General features: G+C 38.5%; 1 long non-coding RNA gene across 1 annotated transcript; it reads left to right on the forward strand.

Moving 5' to 3' along the window:
* Positions 1-27432, forward strand: LOC129210042 (uncharacterized). The gene is made up of 3 exons (XR_008578290.1): positions 1-1786; positions 5741-5861; positions 27334-27432. It is a non-coding gene; the product is annotated as an uncharacterized LOC129210042 (long non-coding RNA).
* Positions 27433-27536: the final 104 nt, after the last annotated feature.

The following is a 27536-nucleotide window of genomic DNA, read 5'->3' on the forward strand; positions in this document are numbered from 1 at the left end:
TGCAACTTTTAAATATGCATCTAAAGATGTCCATTGCTAATTTTATCAAGTGTAGGATGGGCTGAGAAAATCAACAAGCATTTGGGTTGTACAGTCTTTTTTTTCATGAATATGTTTTGGCTTCTGGGATGATTTACCGAGAGGACATATCAAGATAAGTGTTGCAATATATTTACATTGACAAGAAAACACTGTCAAGAAAATGACTTTTTTTATGTATGTGTCTATATATACAAACACACATATATATACACTTATATCTAAGTATATATACTTAAAAAATACATATGCATGAAAACAGTAAAACGTATGTGCTGCTTTGAATTGATGACATATGTAAGGATTATACGTGTATGCGTATAAGGGGTGTGTGCGTGTCTATGTAAATATATATTGTTTCTGAAAAGCTGCTTCTTACCTCTTATTCTTACCTCAATTCCCAGTATGCCTCTTCCATCTCAGTGTCTTAGTTTCTTGCCTCTTAACTTAATTTTCTATGTATCAGCGAGTTCTGCATCCCCGCAAAACAGTAGGCGAAGCAATGAAGCTCCATAAACACAACTGTTTCCTTTATCCTGATAGTTTAAAAAATTATCTCCTGCAGTAGACTGCCAGATTGAGACTGGGGCCATGCAATTACAGCCTAAAAGAGCCCACTAAATAACCATGAATAAACAATTTTTTGAACGTACTATGTAAATTATGTTTCCTCACCTCGACAAGTCCCTGCTCTGTTACTCTTTTTTTTTTTTAGAAAAGCTATTTTTAACAGGTTTTAACTTCCTTTCATTTGCCACTTCCCGGTAAGTCTATGAAGTACACAAGAACACACATAGGAGGATTTTTCTGGGTTTCTAATTCAGATTTTGACAGGAAGTAAAGACGTATGGTGTGGTTTGACTGCTATTAAGTCTTATTTTCTAGTATTTTTTGGGAAGCAGAGATCACCCAAGATCTTGGTCCCTCACCATCTAAAGCTTAGGAAAAGAGGAAAGGAAGTGCAGATCACGAAGGGAATCAACAAATAGCGCTCTCTTAATGTCTTGGCAAAATGTTCTCTTAATAACACGATTGTTGATAAATTATGAGAATGGTTGGGGGGTGTGTGTGTGTGTGTCATATTTTAGACTTCCTGCTCCAAGGGGAGCTGGAAATTCTCATTTTGAATGAAACAAAAACGTGTTATGCAGTGTGGCTGGGGGCCGGTTTCTTGACCTCCGATCATGTTTGCTACTTTGCTACTGATGCAGGACTGTGGGATATCTTTGCTAAGGTTTTGCCGTCAGTATCTGTAGAGATGTAATCTTCCACTGAGACGGGATTTTGCAAATGACTCTGGAAATAGATTTAAAATTAAAGGTAATATCATTCTGAAAGTTCAAATATTATGAGAGCTGCTCTTTAGATGTGGCCATAAATTCAGTATTCAAACCAGAGTTTCACACTGTTATTGATGTTTCTAGGTGAATGAATATAATAGCAAAAAATAGGGAATTATTCAAATTATTTTAAGATTGCTAAATATTTATCCTAGAGACAAACTGGGCATTAAACTGAAAGCTAAACACTTGAAATGCACTGCTAGATGTTGAAGCAAGTGTTGAAGCAGTTGGTTTGCCCACTTTTGCTATCATCTGCTATTTTAGAATCATCCTGCTCTTTGGAAGAATGGATATGAAGTAAAATAGGAATCAGCCGGATAACTAAGATCCACAGTATTTTGTTATTTGCTATTCAGTGCTTTTGCTGCTTACCGGAGTGGAGATCGACTATACCCCTGATTCAGGTAGGCACAACTTGTTAGTGATAGTGGTGACTGGCACTAGACCTGGATTAAAATTCCTGTGCTAAGGGTCTATAAGTTAAAGATGACCTCTCGAGTCATCTGCTGAAGGAAGTTATTTATTAAAAGCAGGAAAAGAACCATGTTCTTAGAGTCGTTATTTTAAGTAGTAGGAAACTGGGTTGAAATGTTTTTAAAGAACATTCTCACATCACCATTAACCATAACCATCCTCATTAACGCACATTAGCAATACACATTTCTGTTAGTTCAAATTATATTTTAATAGTCCTCTTACCTGAATGAATTTTGAGGTGACAGCTACACTTCCAAAACTGATTATATACTCCGATCTTTTACTTTCACCTACTGCTGTTGTTCTTTTCATCCCAGAACCAGCAATGTGAGTTCTCTTTGGGCAGGATGATCTTCCAGCCGTTCCTCTAATAGTTCCATCTTCTCTACTTGCCTCCTTTCCACTCGTTTCCTGTGTAGTTCTAAATCTCATCCATCCTTTAAAGTTCAGTTTGAGATCCTGAGAACTTTTTCTGCTTCTCTAGATTTGTATCCTCAAAAAGCGCTCTGCCACAGTCTGCTCCTCAGGTTTCCCTACTTCGCTTTCCTTTTTCTGCTCTGTTCTTCCTCTTTTCCATTTGATCCTCCTACCCTTGAGCTGAGCAGCAAATATCCTTATGATATTTACAGGAGAAGTAATATTTGGTTAGTTCTTTGTTTGGTATTTCCATTGGAAATATCACAAGCAGTCATGTTTCCATGATATTTCCATTGACATTAACTTCAGAACGACTTCCTTTAATCGGGCTTAGGGGAGAAGAAGCTTCATATTCATTGCCAGCTTTGTGTGTTTACTTTCTCACTTTTAAAATAATTTGGTAAATGAACAGGGAGGAAAAGATCACAATCAGTTGGCTTGTCTTTATTCAGATTGAAAACTAAAGCAAATGTAACTTCTGCAGCTACGTAATGTTATATACAGGAAGAATATAGTGAGGTGATTTAAATACTTATATATAGAAAAGCTTAAGCTGCTGAAAGAACACATTAAAGAGAAGATGTATGCTAAGGTTTGAAAACTAACAAATCATTTCATGCACCAGGAAATTTTAATTGTTGTCTAGATATGAGATGCCTTGTTTTAAGGCCTGAATTGTAGAGGATAATTATTCAGAGCTTTCTGAATAATTAGATTATTTCTTCTGGGGAAAGCAAAAATCATTAGTTATAATTTAACATTTTAGTCATAGATCTGTATTGTACTAGGAAGGCTTTTTTTTGTTTCTTTGGCTTTGGTGTGGTGGTTTTTTTTTTTTTTTTTTTTAGTAAAACAATGTATGAAATCTGAGTTGTTAGGGGAGCAGAAATGGAAAAGATGTGGTAGAAATCTTCCATGACCCATGCTGTTTTTGATTCAGTTACAGGAAAATGCTGACATGGTTATCCAGCTGTGTGCTGATCAGTGTAGTTCTCCAAGCGTGAGTCTCCTTGAACAGTGCCTGATTTTTGCAGCCTTGTACTCCACGTTTTTTGGACTGGGACTGATAGCTTGGTATTTGTGGACTTTTCTACCTGTGGTCCTTAACCATTCTTCTGAATCAAACCCCATGGTCTAACCACCCATCGCACTTTGCAGAGTCTCTTACAGTCAGGTCATTTCATGATGGCACGTAATAGTACGAATAAGAATGAGAAATAATCTGGGAACTTGTTACAGCTGGTAGTATTTAACTTTATTGATGGTAATCAGCATATATATGCCATAAATTCAACCAATATAAGGTATGTCACGGTGTTCTGAATAAGAATTCTTTTTTATTGTTAAACCACTTGAAATAAAATATCAAATTTAACAATGAGAAAGTTATCTTGCATTAGGACAAAATATTAGCTTTAATTCTGAACAAAAATTAAATAGGTTTTATTGGACAAGAAATGAGAGAAATTAACTTCTGCATTTAAAACGTACAGCTGCACTACGCCTGGAAGAATGGTTTTGTGGAGTTAGTCAGGAGACCTGGGTTCTGCTCTTGGCATTTTCCCAAAATTACTGAATTTCTGTCAGTCATTTAATCTCTATAGTTAAGTAAAATAACTTCACTACTTCACGGGAATATGAAATGAATATTATTTTAATGATTGTGGGGTGCCAGGAGTAATGTTGGCTGTACAAATATTTAGCTAAATCAATGCTTTAGGATGCGCATTTGCGTAAAACCATACTAGACAATTAGTTAGAGCCAGCCATACTGCCTGTTTTAGGCTCTGGGTAATATTTTACCTTAATTTACACCTGGCAGGAGTAATAGGCACAAATGCATTGGAAGTTGGGTGAAATCTCGCCCACTTTAAATGGAAGATGCATCTTATTGTAGCAGGTGCTCAGGCAGATACCAGTGAATCAAAATACTGAACCATATGGTCCCTTTGAAGTTCCTCAGATTCCTCTCATTGCCTTTGACATGTTTTTGATTACTTGTTTAGAAATACTAGTGTCCTGTGATGAACGGCATCTAGCTCACAACATAACCCTGTTTTTACTCCCAGCTTCCTAAAACATGAATTCAATATGATATAGAAAAAAATAGAATAGAAAGCAAGACTGAGGTCTTTTGCAGGAGTTTCTCCCTTCCCTTCCCTTCCCTTCCCTTCCCTTCCCTTCCCTTCCCTTCCCTTCCCTTCCCTTCCCTTCCCTTCCCTTCCCTTCCCTTCCCTTCCCTTCCCTTCCCTTCCCTTCCCTTCCCTTCCCTTCCCTTCCCTTCCCTTCCCTTCCCTTCCCTTCCCTTCCCTTCCCTTCCCTTCCCGCAGCTTTGGAATTTTGCTTTGACTTTTACCTAGTATTTTTGAAGCTCCTTAAAATCCTCAGAAGTCCAACAGTTCATGTGAATACCTAGCCATTGCCACGAACACTTGAAGGAGGCTGCTAAGGAGCAGAAACGCTGTTTTTCCAGAACACAGTTAGGAAAATCTCATTAGGTAGTCGGAAGATGAGGATCTTTATGAAGCCTGGATACTAAGGAGCTGTGAAAGCTTTGGCTGAAGATCCTTATGACTCTGAGATGCTTCTGCCTCTTTAGCAAACTAACTCTGCATCTTTTTATGCAAAACATGGTGTCTTTACATTAACATTCTGCAGTTCTTATATGCTTTTTAATCAATCTTTTAATGAGATGATAATTATGTTCCTATACATTTCATCTGACAGATCTGACTGAAATTGGCTAACAGTTCCAAAAATTCCTTAGGAACCCGCATGCAACCCACAGACCTTCTTTTCTGAGAAAAGTCAGCCATATTATTAGCTCATATTATTTTATGTCTTCTTTTTGCATCTCATTAATTCAGCCAACCTTAATGATGAAATAAGCCCTGATATTGCCTCTTTGAGACATGTTGCAGTGGCTTACCTGCTTCTTTTCTGTTGGCTGTCTTTCAGGCTTGTATTTTTAATGTTGCCATTAGCTAGCATGTTGAATAGTGAGAAGTTATAAATTCTGTGAATCAATTTTCAGGTAATCTATCCTGAGCGCTTCATTGAAAGCATAATATGATTCAGAATCAGAAAAAGCCTGTGAAAGTCATAGGATCATGTTTATTCATCAGAAACAGAAATGTCAGTAGCAGGAGGACTATTTTAAACACTCCACCTCTCTTGACAAAGTTGTGACAACCATCCCAGGTTCATGAAACCTGTGAACTCACAGAACAGCTTAATTAAAGACCAAGAGGATTTGTATTTGAGAGGAAGAAAAAGTAGTGATGGATCCAACTGAAAATCAGAGGTGTGGATAAGCTGAATGTAATGCTTTGACAAGATACACTGAATTTAATCCTTTATCTTTTGGTCAACCCTTGCAGTTGATCACTTTCCCCACCTCGCATGTCTGCACACAGGAGTGAGATTTTCATGTAATAACTCTCTCCTGTTTGATTTCTGTTTAGAACATCTGCAAACAGACAGTGTTGCTGCGGTAGAATCCTGCCCCTGGGATTACCTCTAGTAAAACTGAAGAGATCGAGGTCATCTGAAGAGCTTCCACTCTCTCTCTACCTCAGCTGGAAGGTACTTTGTAAACTAGTATCATATATTTTGAACCTTTGACTGGAAGGATGCCCAGCAAAAACCTTTGAGTGATCGGATTAGTTTACATTAGGATTTCTTTTCACAAAAAAAAAAAAAAAAAAAAAATGGTGCTGGAAGCTATAATTTAGGCATTTGTTTAATCAAAACAGTATTTCAATTTAAAATAATCTTTTGTCAGAAAATGAAGAAATGGCAAAAATAAAATTACAGAAGATGCAGTTTAAGGAGGGGAAGAAAAAAATAATCTAGCAGTGCGCTGTAACGGGATTTCCTTATCAACCACTTCCCAGATGCTGTAACTGTCATTTAGGCCATGCCAGTGGCTGGTCTCAGGCCAACCTAATACAAGTTCGTTCCACTTGTCACCCTTTCAATTTCCCAGCTGGACTCAGTTTTAAAGGGCGTATTGGCATTATCAAAGTAATCTTTAAGATATGTGTTGGTTTTCTTTTAAATCTGTTTTGTTTCTAAATCATATTAGTGCAAAAAATAAGGAAATACTGGAAAGATCAAAGGAATACTATTGTCTTTGTATGGTATCAGATGTCGTGCTCTGAACGGATTCTCTTCTTTCAAGACATGTGAAATGTCTTGTCCAACACGTGATGGTAGGAAGCACTTGTTTAAAGAGTGCTGGAGAATCCCTTTTGCAGTCAGAAACTCAAGTAATATATATCCCTGGTTATTAAAATAATACTCATTCAATTATCTGAAAAATGTCATTGCTTACTAACTTTAGAAGACCCTATTTTTATATTCAAAAATTTACACTCTAAAATAGTGGAAAATAATGAAAATAATTGAAAAGCAACAGCTGTCTAAGAAAATAAAGTTATATAAACAGCCAGGTAACAGAAGATATTCTCTGCTTTTCCATCTATCCTATCTCTTTTATAAATTCTGTCTAAAATTAATTTTATTTGGCTTTTTCTATGACCTTTTTGAAATTGCAGTGTTGGGGCGGCCTTGTTGGTAGTGAGGTTCTGTTCAGATAATATATTTGCTCTTCTTCAGTTCTTACTGAGATAATTAACGGAAATCTGTTGGTTACCCGGAGGCATTATTAGAGGTATTATTCACAAATATCAAGGCTTGCAGTCTAAAAGAGAAACTGAAAATAGTGCCGGAGACAGGAAGTGGCATTTGAAAAGAAATGATGAACAGAGTAGACTCCATGCAGCAATCATCAAGAAAATTGCTACTACCAGAGCAGTGCCGTGAAAGGATGTTCTGTGAACGCAACTAGAAAGGAACGATGTCCTCCATTTGTTCTTCCTGATAAGGTGAATGAGATGATGTTTAAACCAAAGACAGCTGGAGGAGTGGGCGTAATGAGATGGAGGTTACACCAGGGTGAGGAATATAACATTTAATTGCGGTAAAGTAGTCACATAAAAGCCAGCAGTCCAATAAAAGGTGGAAGGGAAGAGAAGCGCCTGCCTCCATTTAAACAAACGCCGATAAAAAGTAAACTCGCTATAGTCTGTGCTCTGTGCGTTACTCTGAAGTGCTGGGACGCGGGTGAAATCACAGCGCAAGGGGTTTGCTCGTCCTCAGACTTTCTTGCCCTTGTAAATATCGAGGAAAAACTTAAATTCCACAGAAATTAATGGAAAACTGGATTTAATTTCTATGGTTATTTGGGGTTCTATATTTTAGTCCATTCTGTATTGGAGTGAATGTTATAAATACAAGTCTTTAATCTTTCCCGCCTCTCTTGTTATTTCCCCTTTCTTTTCCTCTTTTTTCCTCTTGGATCCAAATGATCTGTTCCCATCCTTTATAAAATATCCCATTGTGCTAATTATTTTATAGCCGAAATAGGCTCCCAGTCTAGCTGACTGTGCAGCTACATAAATACTTCCACCTGCACAGTTCAAGCTGGTGAGAAGTAGTTGGAAAGGGAGGAGGATGCTGACCTCTTCAGCTGATGCAGGTGGTATTGCTGCTGAATTTCCAGCCATAAACTCACCCTCCCATAGCTTTCCTTCAGGCATTCCCTTTTTCCCCTTCCCTGGGCATCAATCTCTGATTCTTTCTGAAAACAGAACTTTTCTTGGCGAGAAAACAAATCATTGCTTGCTTTATTTTAACCTTTCTTGTCACTTTCCAGATCATGTAATGGTGTGAAATTCTATTATTTCATCTGTCTGTCCACGTATCAAATTATCTAGCTAAAGGGTGCTATTTTTTCTACTCTGTTGTATCATTATATTTTACCATTAAGTACCCTGAAGTCAGTAGAATTTTGCCAGTAAAATACCAGGGCTGGTGAATATTGGTGATATTTAGTCTCACTTTCACTTGACTAAATCTAAAGGAATTGAATTCCTACAAAACTAATAGGAAATCCGCTGGTTATCTCTACGGTATTGATTAGCATCTAATAAAAAATGTTCAACTCCAATTACTATTACTTTTAAGAGCTTTTTTTTCTTTTTACATTTTCAGTTTTCCTCTCCAAAAAGCATGAGAAATGTGAAATTAAGGTGCCACAAGTCAATTAAGGATTAATAGAATTATAGAGGTGTTTGATAGAAATATTACACAATTATTCATTATTAAATTTACAGGTGCAAATTCTGTTCCCATCAAAGAGGATACTTCAGCTTAATTAATTTTAATTTATGGAGTATGCTGGATGGCACTGCTTGAGCGGGCATATATTTGCTTAGCAGTATTACCTCCTCATGCCGCTCTGGAGGATGGCACTCTGAACGGTTTTACATTGTTGCACACAACTTTTTCACACAATACTGGCAACATTAATTTCAAAGCACTAGTCATATTAATCTGAAGGCACTCTTGGTTTTTTTGAGCAACTGTCTAAATCCACTTTGAAGACAAAAATCAATGTAGCCATTATCATATTTGAGCAACACATTATAAGCATGTGCCAATAGTTACCACAGAGTCAGATTCATATTGCCTTGATTGCATTTGAATACTACGTGTTCTCCTGAGAGCCTGTTTGGATTAGTTTTATGATAATTCTCATATCTTACACCTATGAAAGGTGAAATTCTCTGTAGCTGGGAAGGCTGATGCACCTTGTATTTGCCATAAGACAGCTCCTGTTTACTGAGTTGCACACAAACCACTGTACGGGGAGCAAGCCTTTTTTCAGCCCTGCTGATCATAAATTTCATAGAATATCTTCCCAAAGTAACCATCAGTCCTATGTATCAGGCGGCAGAATCTAATTTTGTCAGCAGCTTTCATGTTGCTGGTCCCTATCACATTACTCAGCACATAAGCTTTCCTTTATGTTCCGGAGCCATATGTGATCCCTCTTGATTTCTCCTTGGGTTTCAGGAGGATTTATTCTAGATGTGGGATAATGTGAGATGAGACTGAACTGAGATATGTTACAGATTATGGAGCAGAAGAGCATTTGAGGGATGTGTGGGTGGGAAAGGAGACACTTGTGTGCTGATTCTGAGCATTACTGTACCACACTTTAGTTTGAGATGTGTGGCAGTGTTGCCTATAGCAGATCATAATATAGACAGAGCATATGGCTCAATAGAAGTGCCTGCTTTCTTGAGAAGTGTTAGGGATTGTGGCTTCCCTGTCTTCAACTCCAGTTTATACGCAGCAGTGTTGCCCTCTGGGCAGAAGTTTGAAGACTGTAGCTGTGATTTTGTGTTGAGGGTCAGAAAGAGAGGAATGGCTCGATCTTTCTCGAGCTGTGCATTTTTATGTGCATGCTGGATGAGTGATTTTATTGTTATTTTAATGTTTATGCTTCCATTTGCTTTCTCATTGCATAAATAGCAGCAGATGAAAAGTCATTGAGTGACTGGAAGAGAAAAATATCTGTCTGGAGTGGACTCATCAGGGCAGAGTCAGAGAAGGTCAGTTCTCTGTCCCACTGATGAGGGCTGTTTAAAAAAGAGAATGCTATGTCTGGTGCAGAATGGACCATGATGAACAGACAGCAGATACAAGGAAAAGATTTTGAGGAGAAGTGTGGCTGTGTGCTTGCCAGTGCTTACACTAACCATCTCCTCTTGGCCCCCACTTGCAGACAGGATAACAGGTCAAATGGATCTTAGGCCATACCATTCCCATGTTTCATGATTTTTTCCTTCCTTGATATGGAATCTTTGCCATATCAACATATATTTATGTGTAGGGGGGTGTGTCTGTGTCCCAAGAGAAGACATGGTTCTGCATCTCTTCATAGTGCCAGTCCCTGTCTCTGTGTTCAGCCTTCTTGTGGACTGCTCTCGGACCATTGCGCTTGACTCTGTGCTGTTCCAAGGTGCGTTATGTAGGTAACGCTGGGAACTTTGGAGAGCGAAGGAAAGGATGCTCAGAAAACATCAGAGCTTTTATAACAAGTGCTAGTTACCTGGTAGCCAAGAACGATATTGGCCGGATGATGCTAAAATAGTGCTCTGTCAGTTCAGTGCGGCAGAAAACAAAGGTTTAAATTTGGCAAGTGTCCTGTTCAATGTACAAAATAAATTTGCATACAAAGTGGAGAGTAGAGTCATCAGAGATTCATTTTGGATACGAGAGAGCAGGAAGAAACTAGGGAAAAGCATTGGGACCTTGTCTTTGAGGAACTACTGGAATAATTACTGGAATAGGTGGATGGTACCAAATCCAGGGCAGTAGATACTGAATCTGAGTTACCTGAATATTTGTAGCTTTATAAAAATATTTGCCTCTTTTGTAGTTGAGGGGTGTACAGCTCTTCCAGATCCTCACATTGATGCTGATACAGAAACACAGAATTTTAGACTTAGCACATTTTCTTCACCAATCCAGCATTTTTCCCAAGTCAAAGGGTTGACTGAAGCAACTCTACTTTGATCTTAATACATTTAGTTTTTAAACTGTTTTTTTTGACTGGTTAGGAAAAAAATACTTATATGATTGCATTAATAATAATGATAGAATAATGAACAACTAATAGTAATAAAGATGAAGTGGTATTATCCAAAGATGTGCATTATTTCAGTACAACGTCTGTTGAATTCACAAGCTTTGCTTTTTGGTTGGCTTGAAGTTTTGCTGGGAGTAAGATACTTCGGGTCTACTTATCCTCCCACCAGACAGCTGACAGCAGCTTGAGCAGATGCTGAAGAGTCTTGTTCAAATACCTTCAGCTGGAAAGAGAGTGCCTTTTCCCTTTCCTCCTTCCCCCAAGCCCTAAGAGAAGTTTGAAAGTCCTAGAAAAGACCACAGAATGCCTAGAGTATTCTGCAGTCTAAAGTGTAGATGGAGACATATAGAAAAGCATCTGTTAGCTGGGAGAGAAGGAATTAAAAAAGGGTAGTACTTCTGTCCTTTGGCCAAAGTTCGTAGTTAGCGTTCTCTTCTGTGCTCACATCCTGTAAAAGTTTTAAGATGTGGTTGTCAGCCCAGATTCTCCCCTTCTTTCTGTCTGTCTGATTTGTCAGACGTTTAGCTCACCAGTTGTAAAAGTAAAAAAATCCAGCTATGAAGGAGAGCCTCACCGTGCTTATCTCACTGAGTATTTTTGTAACTCTGTTGGGATCGTGCTGTGGCAGTTGTTTGAATAATAGCATCAGGACGGCTGAGTCGGTGCCCCAGTTTCTGCCTTTCTCCGCTCCAAACCTAATGAATGATACTAAGCTCACAAAGGAGGGCAGATCTCGGGGCCCAAGGGCGGCGAGTTCGCTGGCTTAGGGGACTGTCATTGTTGCAGTTCGAAATGCTCTCGTATATCATGCTACTGGTAATTTGAAGTAGTGGATTTGCTACTGGCCAGTAGCAAACTGCTTTGGGTGTTGAATAGCGGCTTCTTATCTCCAGATTCACAGATGGGATTGTGGATGTCCCACTTCTGATGGTTAGCATTGAATAGGAAGTTTTGTAAATGATTCTTGGCAGGAGTACTCATTACATTTCTATTGAGATTTATCTCCACAGCTGAGTTTTCCTTTGCTTTTTTTCTCTCTGCCACGCAATTAAATGGGTGACCATCCTATGCAGAGGGAACTGCTTCTATTACAGATGAAAAGAACTGAGAGTGAAGCCAGCCACACACGACACTAGGTTTTAAGCCAGCTTTGTTTCAGTTTTTAGAAGAAATGAAAAAATGCATATCTGTTACATATTCCTGGTCTCTGAGATACCACACACAATATTTTCATAAAATACATGCTCATAAATGTATTGCATTCTTACATCAACCTTTTGGACTGGAAAAATGTTATTTCTCTAATAGGAAAAAATGTTCTCAGTGTCTAACATTAGGTAATGAGAGCATATCTGTTGCTTTGCTGACAGCAGTAAATATTTCCTGTAGTGTTCTTTATTGCCATTTTAATGGCAGTACTCCCAAAGCTGAGTAGACACTGCATGTTGTTGTACAAGAAACTATTCTGAGATACACACTATTGATTGGAGAGCACGGCTGTATTTGACAAGCTGATCGTAATGCGTCTGTGAATTCATATTTTCTTAAACTGTTTTGAAAAAATAAATATTTGGAAATAAATAAGAAAACCTGAATATAATTTAAACTATGTTTCTACTCATAGATGATGTATCCCTAATTTTTTTGCTAAGCAGAAATTTAAAAAATGAGAAATGTGACTCAGGAGAATGTTTTCAAAATCTTAGAGTATTCACTGTGGACTTTCCTGTTTTTTGTGGAGAATGGGGAAGTTTGCAGCCTGTTTTGGAGCACTGAATTTGTGGGTGTGGGATGTTTTTTCTTTTCTTCTCTTCTCTTCCCTCCATTTTTTTTTCTTTTCCTCATTTTTTTTTCTTTAAACTCAAATTGAAGTTCAACAAGTCCTTTCAAGACGCATTGCTTTATTTTGGAAAATTTTCTAAATCAAAAAAAGCCATTGTGCTGCTTTTCCTGTGAGATTTACAGCCACCAAAGTTATCACTACCTGTCTCATATCTTTCCACGACGTATGAAAAGAAGTTTGATGATGTTCTCTTGAGTTTGCTGCAAAGTGTTGGTTAACGATATTGGAATGAGTGTAACTGAAGCAGATGTTATGGCTTTGTCTGATACTACTAAATACTTACAAGTGGTTTTGATAGCCTATGGTATATTTAGCCAAAGGTTATACACATTGCCCATGGAAATCAACTGCTGTAAATAAAAGCAGACTACTAGCTTTTTCTGATCTTTTTTTTCCCCGTATTTATTATCCATTATGAATATGCAGCTTTGTAGTTAAAATATTTAATCTGCGCTGATCAGAAATCTGAACTCAGATGTGACTCATATGTAATTTGCCAATAGGTGGCATGAGTGCATTACCAAGGTTTACAGGTATAAACTGCAAATAACTGCTTATATTTAACTTTCTGAAGATGCAGCAGAAGGCAGCGTGTCTCATGTTAGCAGTCACCAGCTCCCAAACAGTAACAACTGGCTGAAATCTACAGTCTGTGATGCGTGCTGCCAACGATGAATGAAGTATTTTTGTTACAGAATTGAGAAAAAACAACAAAGTTAATGCACAATAGCAATACGAAACAGGAATGAAGTCAGCGCACAATAGCTATGCAAAAAAGGAATGACCTGAAATCAACCGCAACCACCACACAGCAGCGTGACCAAAAAGAAAAAAAAAAGGCATTTTCTTATCAATTAATAAACATTAATTTATGGCTTCTCTTAAACAAACAACAACAAAAAATAAATGAAGTTTATTTTAAATTATGTAAAACTTGAGAAGAAATGTGTCCTGAGCATAGGTAAGAGGAGTTTATTAAGAGGAGCCTCCTCTGTTGGCCCTGAGCAACCCCCACCCTGAAGATCCAGCAATCAAAGCAGCTCGCTGTCCCCTTGTGCCCTGCGCCTCAGTGCAACACTGACCTGAAGCCAGTCGTTTCCAATTGGCACACAGATTTCTAGGTTTGTATGTAGAATTAGGAAAGCACTCATTTGTAACTAATATAAGCAGCATGAAATATTTGCCTTTTCTGTGTGTGGTTCCCCCCCCCCCCCCCCCCCCCGAACTTTCTCAAGTGCTTGCTGGCTGTGATTTATCCAGGTTGGATAACTTTCTAGATATGATTTATGGGTCGAAGAACAGTTATGAGACTGCAAAAATTCTCATTTGAAATTCTTCACCCTGTATTGTACAAGTGGTCAATTAGATGATTATAACTATCCCTCTGCCTTTGAAGCCTTTGAATTGATTTGTGGTATAACAATGTGAGCAAAGTGTCTGGGAAGTGCCCATATAATGATTTTGATCCTTGCCTGGATGCTCCATTTCCTCACAGACCAGGTATTCATCTGGTATTTGTTGATTCGCAATGTGTGAGTGTGATAGGAAATTCTGTGAATTAGAAAAGACGCAGGTATTTCTTAGCCCACTTTTGTCACATTTGCAAACTGATAACCTACAGAATGGCAGCATCCAGTCTTCTAAATGTGTGTGTTCTCTTTTTCCATCTTGGAATCTAAGTATCAGGATAGGATTCAACTTCTCATGGGAGTTTCATACAATACGCCTTAGAGGACAGGCCGTTAGGCGCTATTTAAGATTTGAATTTTATTTTAATCGCACTTTTTTTTTGAGGCAACAAGGTCTAGAGTCCTGCTGCTTTGCATGAAGGTCTTCCTGTCCATTCTCTTTACTCAGAATTGGTATTACTGATCCGGTGATTATAAATTACTCAGTCCATTGGCTACTTGCAGGTTGTTGTAGGGTAGGAGGGCTTGGCATGGATGGGGCTGTTTAGGCTAAGGATTAAGATCTGTGTTAGTCATACAACACACAGAAGCTGGATCTTTGTTTCTAACTGCATTTTCCTATGCCTTTAGGGAGGGACAAGACGCTGCAGCAGAAGGATGTTGCTTAGGTGTTTCCATTCCCTTGTTTCCTTCAAATCGTACAGATCCCAGACTCTAAAAATCACCAAATAATTGGTGTCCACCAGTCTGAAAAGGTGAGTTAGGCATATACTGTCAAGGCTTCACGTTTGTGACTGCTCTATATTGAACTTTTCCCACAAAATGAGTATAACAGCCTAGAAATACAGCGTCTGAAAATATTTCATCAAAGGCTGAATATATGAGAGAAAAGAGACTGAATAGGTTACCGGTAGTACCCGATAGGGTTTTGACAGCCGCATGGGTTTGAGTTGAGAGGTGTATTTCAAAAGCACTAATCCCTAGTCTTTGCTTTTGTGAGACCAAGAGTTTTTCCACTTGCAATCGCTGGACAATGATCTCTCTCGTACGTTCTCAACACTGTCTTATTACGTTGTCTTTGAGAAGAGAATGGCACACCGGTTTAGACACAGATGGCTATGGGTGTTGTCCGTAGGTAGTTTGTGTCCAAATGTTGCTAACATTAGAGTAGACTGAAATAGAAAAAAATGCCCACAAGGAGTTTAGAAATGTTTCCTTAACACAGACAAAATTTCAGTCTCCATGTGACAGAAATAATAGCACTGTAAGGAATACGAATTAGCATCATTCATCTCAGCGAAACGCTGATTTTTGAAGGCTAAGCACTGACTTCAATTTTTTTTCTATATTTTGTCAGTTAAACATGAGGATTTTCAGAGATAGTTTTGAAAAAGGAAATGTTCATGAAGTTTTTAATCAAAAAATAATTAAAACTGATCATTATTCTGGGCTTGTGGTCAGTATTTAGTATTAAAGACTTGCAGCTTTTGCTCTCCTACCCCTAAAAGCCTAGCAGCAGGGGCAAGAGAGCAGAGAAGTAGATGGTTCTGCAGAGCACTGTGTTTTCTCTAATGTACCATGCAAAATGAACATTAATGAGACATTGCTGGTTCAACTAACATTTTGACTTATTGAGATTGATTTTTTCCTTTTTTTTTTTTTTTTTAATCATTCAAATTTCGTCCTTGGAAACTATCTATGACTTGGTTTTATTTCATTTTTAGGTAAAGTGGTTTTAACTATAGGATGCACGGTTTCCACAGCTAGTACCACTGAAGTAAGAGAGCTCTATAATCCATAGAACCTGAAATGTTCTTTTAGTTTTTTGCTCAACATAAAAGCTTATGTCACTTGAGTTCAGCAAGAGTTAGTTAAAGACAGGACATGTCAGGATATATTTTGTAATAATAGCATCTGTTTTTATGGAGCCAAAATGTAATATCTTTGGAGGACTATCTAAATTGGTGGTAAAACTGTGTTCAACTTCCTCCTTTAACCAAAATTCTTTGTTCTTCATCGTGTCCGATGCGGAAAAGTTAAATATGCATCATAAATTGATTCCTTTGGCTACAGAGTAGAATAATTCTGTTGTGTTTATTTCAGTCCTTGTCTCAGATAACAGCTTCTCGTTAGCAAAGAGAAATGGTGCTGTGTGCTGGGGAGGGAGAGATGTTGTTGGTCCCAGCTTCTGCAGGGGCGTAAGATCTGAAAGCAGATGGCTTTGTGCTGCCTAACAGAAGGCTGCGCTCCACTGGGATTTGAGTGATGTGGGGAATTTGTGGGCCAAGCTTGGGTTTTCTTCAATGGGCAAAGCAGATTAATCTCAGTTGCCAGATGCCGAAGAATCTTGGAGGGCTTCCTTCATACCTGCTCGGATGTCCCATCCAAGGGACCATCTGCCTCCAAAAGAGAACTCAAACCTCAGTGTTGACTATGTTGAGGATTATATCTGGCCTTTTACAATATGTAGTGGACAGAAGAAATTTGGGATCTTCTGTTTCCCATGTAGTAAGCACTTAGACTGTCGATCTAGGCATAATGGCAAGCTGGTGTTTTGAATGATATCAGTAAATGGACTTTTATTTGATTTTTCCAACCTTTCCATCAACTTTGCTATTTTCCTTCATAAGAAGTTCATGTAATTTCATAATGTAGAGAATAAAAGGCAATATGTGAAATACTCCATCTCTTAATGATACTGGAACTTTGCGCTGATGCATTTTACTGTACCTCTTGCAATTACTTTAATTTTGCTGTTTGCATGAGCTTGACCCCTACCTGTTGCTAGGTGATGTAGTGTGGATGACTTCAACAGCGGAGTTATGTCCGTTTATACCACCCGAATCCCTGGCCCATGGATCAACCCCGTTCATGCAGTGGAAAAACACTGGCACGAGCCCCGTACTGTAGGTTTGGCCTGCAGACACTAAAGGCAATACTAAGACACTCCCAGAAAAATCAATGCCCGGGAGACAAAACTTAAGTCCCACAATCTTCTGTGCTGGTCACCTTCCTCAGAAGGGATGATGCGAGTTGGTCCAGCACCCACCACAGGGCGCAGGCTGACCTGGACCGCAGTGCCCAGCATCTCCAGGGAGCGCTGGGGCCACGACCGAATGGGAAGCGGCTCCCTGCGAGAAAACAGTGGCATAGCATGACCTGGTGCTTGGGAAAACAAAGCAAAGCAGGGATTTTATTTGTCTAGGCTAAGCCTCCTGCTGCAAATTTATAGGCTTTTTAACTTGCTGTGCTACCTGTCAGTCTGAACAGATGCACAGCCTTCAGGCTCTCGGAGCTTGCCAGCAACTGGCGTCCTGCTGGGAACTGTAGGAGGACTTTCAGTATGAAGCAGGGCAACCTAATAATAGCGCAAGAATACATTGAAACCAATGCTTGCACAAAGAAGTAGAAAAGGGTAACCCGTAGTTCTGCTTTTTTTCAGCCAGCAGAAGGATGTGTGGGGGGAAAACCACAGGCCATTGACTTCAGTGCTTGCTTGGCAGCAGGATGCTGAATACCTTGGCCAGAATAACCAGATGTTTGAGTTTCCCCAAAGCTGGGAGAAGCCCTAGATATGTAAAAATAACCTTTTCTAAGCAGGCATGCTTCTCAGGCTGTTGAAAATTTACTGGGTCTAATTTACTATTTGAGTAAAAACAGAGGGATAGCAAAGTATACCTGTATGAAACATGCATTTTTATTTTCCTTGGTGTTATAACTGTTATTTTCAGAGTTCTTTACCTTAAAGGTTCCTGGGGGTTCAATTCAGCTGCCCAGTGATAAGCCACGTGTTATTTGAATGAGGGACGCTGCATGGGGCTGACGGATACGACGTGGGGCTGTTGATAGACCCTTTATTTCTTTCTGATACTTTAGCGGGAGTCCTACCTCTGTGATACCATAGGACATCTGATGTGGCAATAAAGGTGCCTGTGTCAGCAGCCAAACTGAGCCCTGGTATTCCATAATGAAAGGGTGGCTAGAGCGTAGGAGGCAGCGACACTGGGCTGAGAAGCATCCTTCCGATGCGATGTGCTTGGCAGCTGTAGTAACCAAATAATTATTTTTTGTTCAGGACATGGCTGGGGGGTACGGTTGCTCTAAACTTTCATTTTTTTTGCCAAAAATGACTTCTTTTTAGGAAAAAAAAAAAAAAAAGAGGTAATGTTGAGATGAGAATTGACAAGATGAGAAAAGAGAAATCATTATTAATATAAGCTAAAGAACACTTATAATTTTGGCATTTCAAGGAATAATGGGAATTCTTGATCAGAAATGCCATCTGCCAAGAATTTCCCTTAGCTGGTTATGGTAAATTGAGCAATGGTAAATTGTTCTTTATATTTATTTCTGTTTCTGGAATGAAACCCACAAATTATTCACTTGTAAAGATTATTCATAAATCTCTCAAAGCTGTTCCTGCTCCTTCTCACCTCCTAACGTCCTATGTATTGGGAAAGGACTAGAAAAAGTTTATTTTTCCAGAACTGGGGGAAAAGTCCTGTCTCCTGTGAGGCGGAGTGGGAATGAAAATACAGCTTTGGGCAGAGGAGCATTGAGATCAAGTCCAACAATCCCCCCCCCCATCCATGCTGATGGGTTTCCAGGAGACAAACCGTTTAGGAAAACATCACTAAGAGTGCTCAAAGTTAGTCTTGGACTGCAGTTTTCTCCTTTTGGGAATTTTGGTCAGGAATTGATGAAATTTTTTGAGGAAAATGTCCTAAAAGGCCTATAATGTCAAGAGTGAGAAAGTACGTGCTGACACTGTTTTGAGTTTCAAGACATGCGTGTTCCCATCTTCCCTGGTGGGAGCCAGGTCTTCCTACAGCCTCTAACAGCAGTTTTGTGCTATTAAAGACAACTTTTTTTTTTTTTTTTTTAAAGTTACTAATGCTACTTCCTGCGGCTTTCTCTCAGACCAGAGAATTGGATTTGGTTAAAAATATCCCCCCATATGCTTGTGAGGGGGAAAAACCATCATCTCTTCAGTATTTTCAAGGCCAATTAATTTTTTAATTAACAAAAGTATACTTGAAAATATAAAACATTCATTTATGGAAATTGGTCTGTTTCCAGTTATTGCTGGATTAGTTTGGCAAGTTGTATTTTTAAAAGTAGAAAATGAAATTCTCATGCAGAAAGATAAATTGTTTAACTTCCATGCAAGTCTTTAAACTAATTCTTTTTACTTTAGATTTTGATGTATTTTGTTGTGTTTAGATATGTGCCATATATACTGTTGTGATTAAAAAGTAGAATTAATTTGAAATACAATTTCATTATGGCTTTCAGTGCTTGATTCAAAATAACTGATAATTTCCATCAATTTTTTAGGCATTTTTCCTAAATGGATATTAGTTTGACTCCTGCAAAATAATCAGGCACGATCTCAATAACAGGAATGTGCAAGCACATGCTTGTTGTCTGAAGCTGAAATAATAGAAAAGTCTTTAGTGATGTTTTAGTTCACTTGTAAATTGAACGAATAATGAAAGTGTTTTGCAATTTGCAAACGTTCATGTATTTTTTTCTAGAATTTGCTTTATATATATTGTTACTAGTGTAGAAAAAAATGGTTTAACTTATGCTACCAATATTCATGTCAAAACTAATTGACATTCATAGGCAGATAATTTTATGCTTCTTTGAACATGGTCTGTAGGATCACCCCACGGATATTATATTAATTTCACTTTTTGGAAATTACTTTTTCTATAAAAACTCTTACAGTGACTTCACAGTAGTGATAGTCTTAAAATTTCCAACTTTTTTTTGGTTGCAGAGCAATCATTGAGCTGTGTGAAACAGGTCATGTTACAAAGAAGAAACCAGGAGGTTTCTACTTGAAACAGGTTTTGGGAAAAATGAAGTTGTATTTCATATGAAGAGCATCCTAGTTCTTTTCAGAGGGATTTTGATGCGTTGAATATCTGATGTATTTTCCCCAGTTTGGTTTCTTGGATTTAAACATTTAGACAAAAGGAAAGAGAAAAAGTAGTTCGCATTTAAGTTAAAAAGGGGAAAGAAAAAAATTTAAAAAATCTAGATCCTGAAACAAACGCATAGTCAATAAGACAAAAAAATAAACTGCTAAAATTTGGAAAGATTTCACATTCTATTAATAACCCTTGGATTTATAGATTCCTCTGAAAAGAACTCTGGTACTGTGCTGTTTTTGTAAATGTATGTCACAAAAATCTTATCAACTTATTTTCAGCATGATAGTAAAAAAAAACCCCACCAAAACCTAAACCAAAACACCCAAATCCTGTTGTATTTAATGAAAGATGCTTAAATTGTAGCAGAGTCATTCCTTCACTGCATTTGCAATGTCATATTTATCACATCATCTTTATTGTTTTGTAATTAAGGATTCATTGCGGTTTCCACTGTACATCCAGTTGTTCAGGAGTTCATAATTCAGCCCACTTAATTTGTAACATGCTGAAACTTGGGAAATAAATTGTCTCTCTGTATGCAGTTTTTAGTGGGGTTTTTAATGGCTTCCATTGATTAAGCCTTTTTAAGCTATGGTGGTGAAAAAAACCCCCACAAAGGGCCAGATCTAAGAAGTATGGAGGTGACAAAAGTGTGTTAACTACAAGGAATGGAATTCAAAATCACAACCTGAGCCCCTGGCTGGGACACTGCTTGTCTCTAGAAATGCTTTTTCTTTTTTTTTTTTTTTTTTTTTTCTATTGTTCTATTGTTCTATTATTTTTCTATTTATTATTTTCCTATTATTTTTCTCTTTCTTCTTCTTTCTTCTTCTTCTTCCTTCTTCTTCTTCTTCTTCTTCCTTTTCCTTCTTCCTCATAGCCTTCCCAATCGTTATCTTTGCTCCAGAAAAATGTAGGACTGTGTATCTTTGTGCAGTGGCACCCGGGTCTCTGAAGGACTGGATCTGACCCTGCTTAGACTGGGATGTATCAGCATGAACAGGCCTACGGAGGAAAACTCTGTGAGTAATTTATAATAAAAAGATGCCCGTTCCGGTAAAGGGAAGATCTGGTTTAAATCTCCCTTTGTAGTCTGAGGGATATGAATTTCTCTCTTGCAGTTTTAGAAGAACATTTAATTCTGAGGCTATAGACGACGCTGGTACAAAGATAGGGAAGTTCCCTACGCAGCTGGTGCTGAAACTGCACCGCGTATGGGAGTTGATGAGAGCAGGAAGAGATGGGCGAGCAGGGAGAGCCTGACTTGATAATCTAGTAGTTACGGACACAGCACACAGCTGGCTGGGGAAGTCAAGGGTTTCATAGTTGCCTGCGGTACACCGGTGTATTCTTTTAGGGACTTAATGTGTATAGATAATCTAGACTTATATTTTCATGTGATTGATGTGATTGCCAAATAGCTACCTGCGCAGCCAGGAGCCTTGATGAACTTTCTTTAAGCTCTTGTCATACAAAAAGTTTGGAGCAGAAAGAAGAACATTGCACATCTCCGCCTGCCAAACGTATCCTTGGCAAGCTGTCCCTTGAACAATCCTGACTTGTTTCCATTTAATTAATGAACACTTTCCTGCTTTGTGATTATTGTCCTTGCCTGAAGTTGTTCCCATTATAGAGATGAATAAATAGTTCTCGACATTAGTTTCTACCTGCTTTGTAATTTGTTACACCGTCAGGGACCTGTAACTTGTCCTTGCTTTTAGTCCCTACTAATTCTGCCTCATCTTGTTTCTTTATTTTTCTCTCTTATATGATTTCTGTTTTGTCCTTCACAGTTAACAAAAATTAAAAATCTTATCACTGGCATTCTTTTATTGCTATTACAAATATCTTTCATCTCTCTTCTTTGTCGTGGAATGCATTTCCTTGGTTGAGGCAGGAGGTCTCTTCTCTCCTCATTCCAGTGGCTGTGTCAGGAGCTGCTTGTGCCACATAAACACGTGAAAGGATGAACGTAAATCATCGCAGACATTTCCTGAGTACAGGAAAGGAATCATCTTCTCATTCTCCCATTTTGCTGAGAATTTTAGATCTGTTTGCACCCCCGTTACTTCGCTTTGAATGTTTCCAGTGAAGTTACACTGTAAAGCCTTTGGCAAGTGGAGGTCTCGAGTATGGCGTGAGCAGGCTTTGTGTGTTTCAGACGTACTAGAAAAAAATATCAAAACCAGCGTGTGATTTATGTGACTCTTCAGCACGAGGAATAACAGAGAGAGTGGGGGGACTTCTGCACTGGCTGGAGCGTGTTCCTGGGGATCCTTCAGTGAGCAGTTGCCAACAGCAGCCAGCAGAACCGTGCGGTATTTTCCATTTGTAGATTATCAATAAATGGCTGCTGTATTCAATAGATAAATTATTCACAAAGAAAACAGCAGGTTCTAATCATCTCCAAATTAATGCCTTCCTGGCATTCGGTGTACTGGCTAACACAGAATAATTGCCTTGGCACATGCCACGCTGTCCTAGGAATTTCACAAGTCCCAGGCTATCCTATAATAGCTGTTACCCACAAGGGAATACAAATTCCCCGCCTTTTTGGTAACCGGTGCTTTAAACTGTGCATCAGCATGACTTACTAACGTAACGGGTAGCTTTCTGTCGGCATGCGTTATTGTAGGGGTAACGTATCCTGGGTTTGCCTCTCCAGTTGCGCTACATCGTCCTAAGCAAACCGTCAGCCTGGCGTTCACAGCTGCTCTCAGCGTGTTGCCATAAATGATAGATGAGTACCACATTCTCCGGTTTTGAGTGCAACGCAAGTTCAGTACTTCTGGGCTTGTTTACATGTCCCTTTGAAAACTATCAAGATATTACTGAAGTGGGTGAATTGGTTCAAATAAAAAAAAAAAAAAAAAAAAGAATAAAGACAAGTATTCCCAGCAGGAGCTTTCTTTCACATTTGATTTGAATGTTTGAATATGGATACGTCGGTAGGTTTGTTTTTGTTTATTCTGTGCACATAATTCATTCCTCTTTAGTCTGAATACATTATTTTAGACTAGCAGGGACAGTGAAAGTAGAACTTGTTGGACATTTAAAGCTTCAGTGAGACAAAAACAGGTCATGTTAAGTAAATATGTGTACTGTGTACACTTTCTCTGCAGGGCTGGTTGCAGTTTTCATAATACTGAAATACTGTGAGTAACAGGAAAGCGTAGCTGTGAGTTATCGGAAATTAGAACAACTTTTGTCCAAACATCTTCAAATCATCTGACTGAGCTGAGATTCAAAATCTGCAGATGACTCGTCTTATAACGGAGTTTAAGCCCACACTGGGTCTGGAAAATTACACTGAGGTCTGAATTTTCCATTTTGAGCCCGTCTCCTTTTGGGAACAGGCTTGTTGGTCCTAGCATACACTAACAGATTGCAGTGCTACGGTGGCTGTTTGAAGCCTAATTTATCTTTTTTGAATAAAAATGTCTTTAGAAGAGGGAGACTAGCTGTTCCTTTCTCTTCTGGATACAGCAGTTTTGTCAGTGCAAACAATTTCTGTTCACTCAAATATTAAGGAAATAGTGGTTAAACAAAGTAAAAATTCCTGTTGTTTTGACAGAGACAAAATATTAATATACTTTCAAAAAAGACTTGATCGTAAGAGGGTAATAAAATAAGATTATTAATTCAGCTGTTTCTGTGAGGAAATTGGTTTTTTTTGGGGAGTGGCTTTCATGAGAGGTTGGTCTAATCTCCTCCAAGTTTTGCTTGTGTCAAAAATTAGGTGTGAAGATCCAGTGATTGCTCTGTCACTGTATTCCAGCCTGCATTTCTCCATTGCTTTATGGAATCCATTTTGCCTTGAAATAGTACATGTTTTTAATGTCTAAAATCATATTTCTGATGTTGATGGTTAGAGGATTCCCAGAGGAATGCAGTGTTCTTTGGAAGATGGAAATATATTTAGTTTTTTGTTAGGGGAACTTTGGTATAGCTTCAAAACATATTGATAATAGTTGTTAAAATCTTCACAGTACATAGACAAGATCCTGTGCCTCTTAATAAAGTCTAGTATACAAAGAGAGTAAAGGATGGAAAGTATACTGTTCCTAGTCTAATGTATAGTCTGGTTTGCAAAAATGGTAATGTCTTAACTGAGGAATTGAAAATTCAGTACGATTTTTTTTTTAATCATTTATTTATAAAATTAGGTAATGGATTTTGAGTACAGAGGTTTTAATATAATTTATTGCTTTGATTTCAGAAGTGTTAGAAATGTCTTATTTTTTTCATTCCTAATTTTAATTACTAATTTTAGTTAGTTAATCCTCACTTTAGTAATTATCTGTGTAGAATTTAAACCCATCTTCTTAAGTGTTGCTGTGGTATTTTTGACAATATATGGCATTAAAACATTTCCATAGTCATCTCAGGTGATGTCATGAAATATTGGGATTTGAAATGAAACTGTGACAAGGGAACAAAAACTTTAAGGAAACTGTTCTGTCACCTTTATGTTATTCCTTAGCACTTTTGTTGCAGAGCCATAGGTAAAACTCCAAGCTTGTACATGCAAGGAAAGTGTCTTTTTAACTGAACTTTCTGATGTCCTCTCAGCCTGTATTTTTAATAAATTCTTTCCATGTTATTTCAGTTTATTTCTTATGAACTATTGTATTCTTTTTTTTTTTTGAAGCCCAGAATTTCTTGTTTTTCTTTTTTAAAAAGAAAAAAAGAAAGAGAGAGAGAGAGAAGCACCAAACTGCTGTTTATGTGGAAACTATGCAAAGTGAACAGCAGACAGCTGAACGCTCCATTAATCTCTGCTCTTCTTTTAAATTTATTACTCCTCCCAAAATCAGTGGACTGAGGTCTTTTACCCAGCGTAAGGATCGTTGCATAAATCTAAGCATGATGAGACCTCAAGTTTGGTTTCATGCTACTTTTATAGTCGGAGCTAAAGTCAACTTTTGTTCTGAGAGAGTTCCTGGTCCATAGCGGGGTAAGTGAGAAGACAGGAGCAGTAGATCAAAAAAGTTAAGCTTTTTACAGATCTGCTGGTTTGATAGTTCATTGCAAACTAAATGGAGCCCACCAAGCTTTATTGAGTGCTTCCTACATCAATTCGATATCTCACAGATGAACTGGAACCTCAGAAAGATATCTAATAATAGTTTAAGGATTTCAAAGTGAGAGACAGTCTGCAGCAGCCCTTCACTATTAGTTACCCTTACCATCAAAAATATATAGTTTGGCTCACATTTATGTCGATACAAGTTTTGGTCTATGAGGTTTTCCATTCCTTTTTTTGTTAGCTTTAAGCAATCCGCAGTCAGAAATCTTAACCTTCATGGAATATGAACTTGTGTGGTTCATTAGAAATAAAATAAGGTGCCGATTATTTCTCTTAGTAGCTGTTTTTATTGTAGCCAAATTTTTAAACCACCAAAACAGGCACTGGCAGGAGAGAAATTGTAAGAGTTATACTAATAGCTTATTTGGAGTTTGATGCGACTTGATTGCTTGTCACATGAAAAAAATATTAATTGTCATTACCATCATAACAGGTCTTCAGATTTTGAAGCAAATAAAACACTATCTGACAGACACAAAGCAGAGCTGAATTTCAACAGAATTGCCTGTAACATTTTAGTATATTCATGTATAAATTCTTAGGCCAGTCTTGCCTCTGCTGAGTTTGATGTGTGGAGTCCCACTGACCCCACAGTGAAGGAAAATGAGTTGAGCATTAGAAATCACGTGTCGAGCACACAGGGAAATTCATCTGCTGTTTATACTGTAACATGGACCAAATCATTTACAGGTGATGGGTATTCAAAAAGAGAGACAAATCTGATCTGGAGACATGTTGCTTTTCTTCTAAGATTTATTTTTTTTTATGCATTGGGGAAAAATGACTGAAATGAGCAATAGTATTAACTAGAATTAGTCACAAAGAGTTGCAATTCAAGTTGTGCGATTGGTGTTTTAATCTTGCTGTGCCACTGCGTGAGTTCAGTCAGGCTGTTTCATCACACGGTGAATTTGGCGTGTGCTTCAGTGGAAGGAAGAGTCACCTGTGTGGGACAGTTCATGCATGCATTTTTTTTTTCCTGGAAACTGCCTCTTGATCAGAATTTAAATTTAGAGAACACAAATAATCTGAAGAGGCAGATTAAGAAGGGACGCTGAATGAGACCCAGTTCTTTTTGTCCAAGGTGAAGGTAAAAAGGGGCTCTCCCACTCTCCACTGGTGGAACGTGTGAGGAGCGGTGGGAGCCGAAGCCGGGGTTTGCTGTACCCGGTTCGGGAGATGCGGTAAGTGTCGGAGAACCGAGGAAGTTGGGGGAGCAGACTGCTCGGTGCCTCAGTGCATCCGTGCTTCTTAGGGGCAGAGTTAGTCTGGCTTGGAGTACTTTATCGTGAGTGTCGAAATAACAGCACAGTTTTCTGAAGTCACCCATTTTTAATCAGTGGATATTCTTTAAAAACAATTGTGAAAACAGCGGTGAAAAAGAAGCCAGTTAAATCCTCTGCTGTGACTGATTTTACTGATGCCTAGAACCAACCAGAGCTTTACAGTCTCTCTTATCAGTGAATAATTCATGTCCTATGAGTGAAAAACCCAACAAAACTAAACCAAGATATGCAAATATCTGTCTTAAGACTTTAACAGCTCATCTTTTGGATACAACTATTATAAAGTCATTGGGAGGAAGAAGCTCATACATAAAAATGAATGTTGCCATGCAACAAGTGCTAAAGAAAGAACCACAAGATTTAAGCCTTAATTAATTTTCTGCAGCAGCTGGGAATGTTCAGGAATAAGGAAGTTCAGGAGCACCAGTGTTAATTAAGGCTCATTTGCTACAAATCTGTGGCTTGAGGTTGATGACTTTGATGTCTGAGGTGGTATAAAGTCCAACCGATGCTTTTTCATGATCGTAACATGTAAGGGCGTGCTCTCCCATGAAACTTCCTTAGCATCAAATAAAACATGTACGTAGGCTACAGGCTCCAAGTGTTTGAGTTTGTAGGAGCTTAGTCCTCTCTGAGGTCTCCATCACCCCTGTTCAGTTCTGTGAGACCCACAAAAGCAGATGGCCTGAGGTCCTGTGCAGACTTTGGGCTCCACATGGATGAAACACACCACTGTAAGGGCTGCTGTTCGTCAGAGGGCATAGCTGAAGGGAGATTTGTAAATGCTGATGTCATAGCAGCTAAAAATAATACCCGTGTTGTTTACTGTTTAGGTGACAGAATCCTCTGCTTCTCTGACTTGCGAGAACTAATTTGCCAGGCTGCACTGCATTAGGCAGAGATTGGCATGGTGGCAAAGGAAGAGATTTCAAAAGACACAAATTAAACCTGTTACGTCATATTTTTGTGGTTCGGTTCCCTGTAGATAAAACTTGATGGATCCATTGGGCGAAAGGAAAGCAAAACAGAGCCTGTTGGTGGAAGTCTCAGATATTGTGGTGAGCTGATGGCCAGAAAAGCACGTAAGTATGAACATGAATACCTTTTGTTCAGCTATATGTTCTCAGCTTCTTAAACTCCTACAGTGAGAAGCTGAAGCATGCGTGACCATCACGGTCCTATTGTTTC

This window comes from Grus americana, chromosome 9, assembly GCF_028858705.1.
Source record: "Grus americana isolate bGruAme1 chromosome 9, bGruAme1.mat, whole genome shotgun sequence".
Taxonomy (NCBI): domain Eukaryota; kingdom Metazoa; phylum Chordata; class Aves; order Gruiformes; family Gruidae; genus Grus; species Grus americana.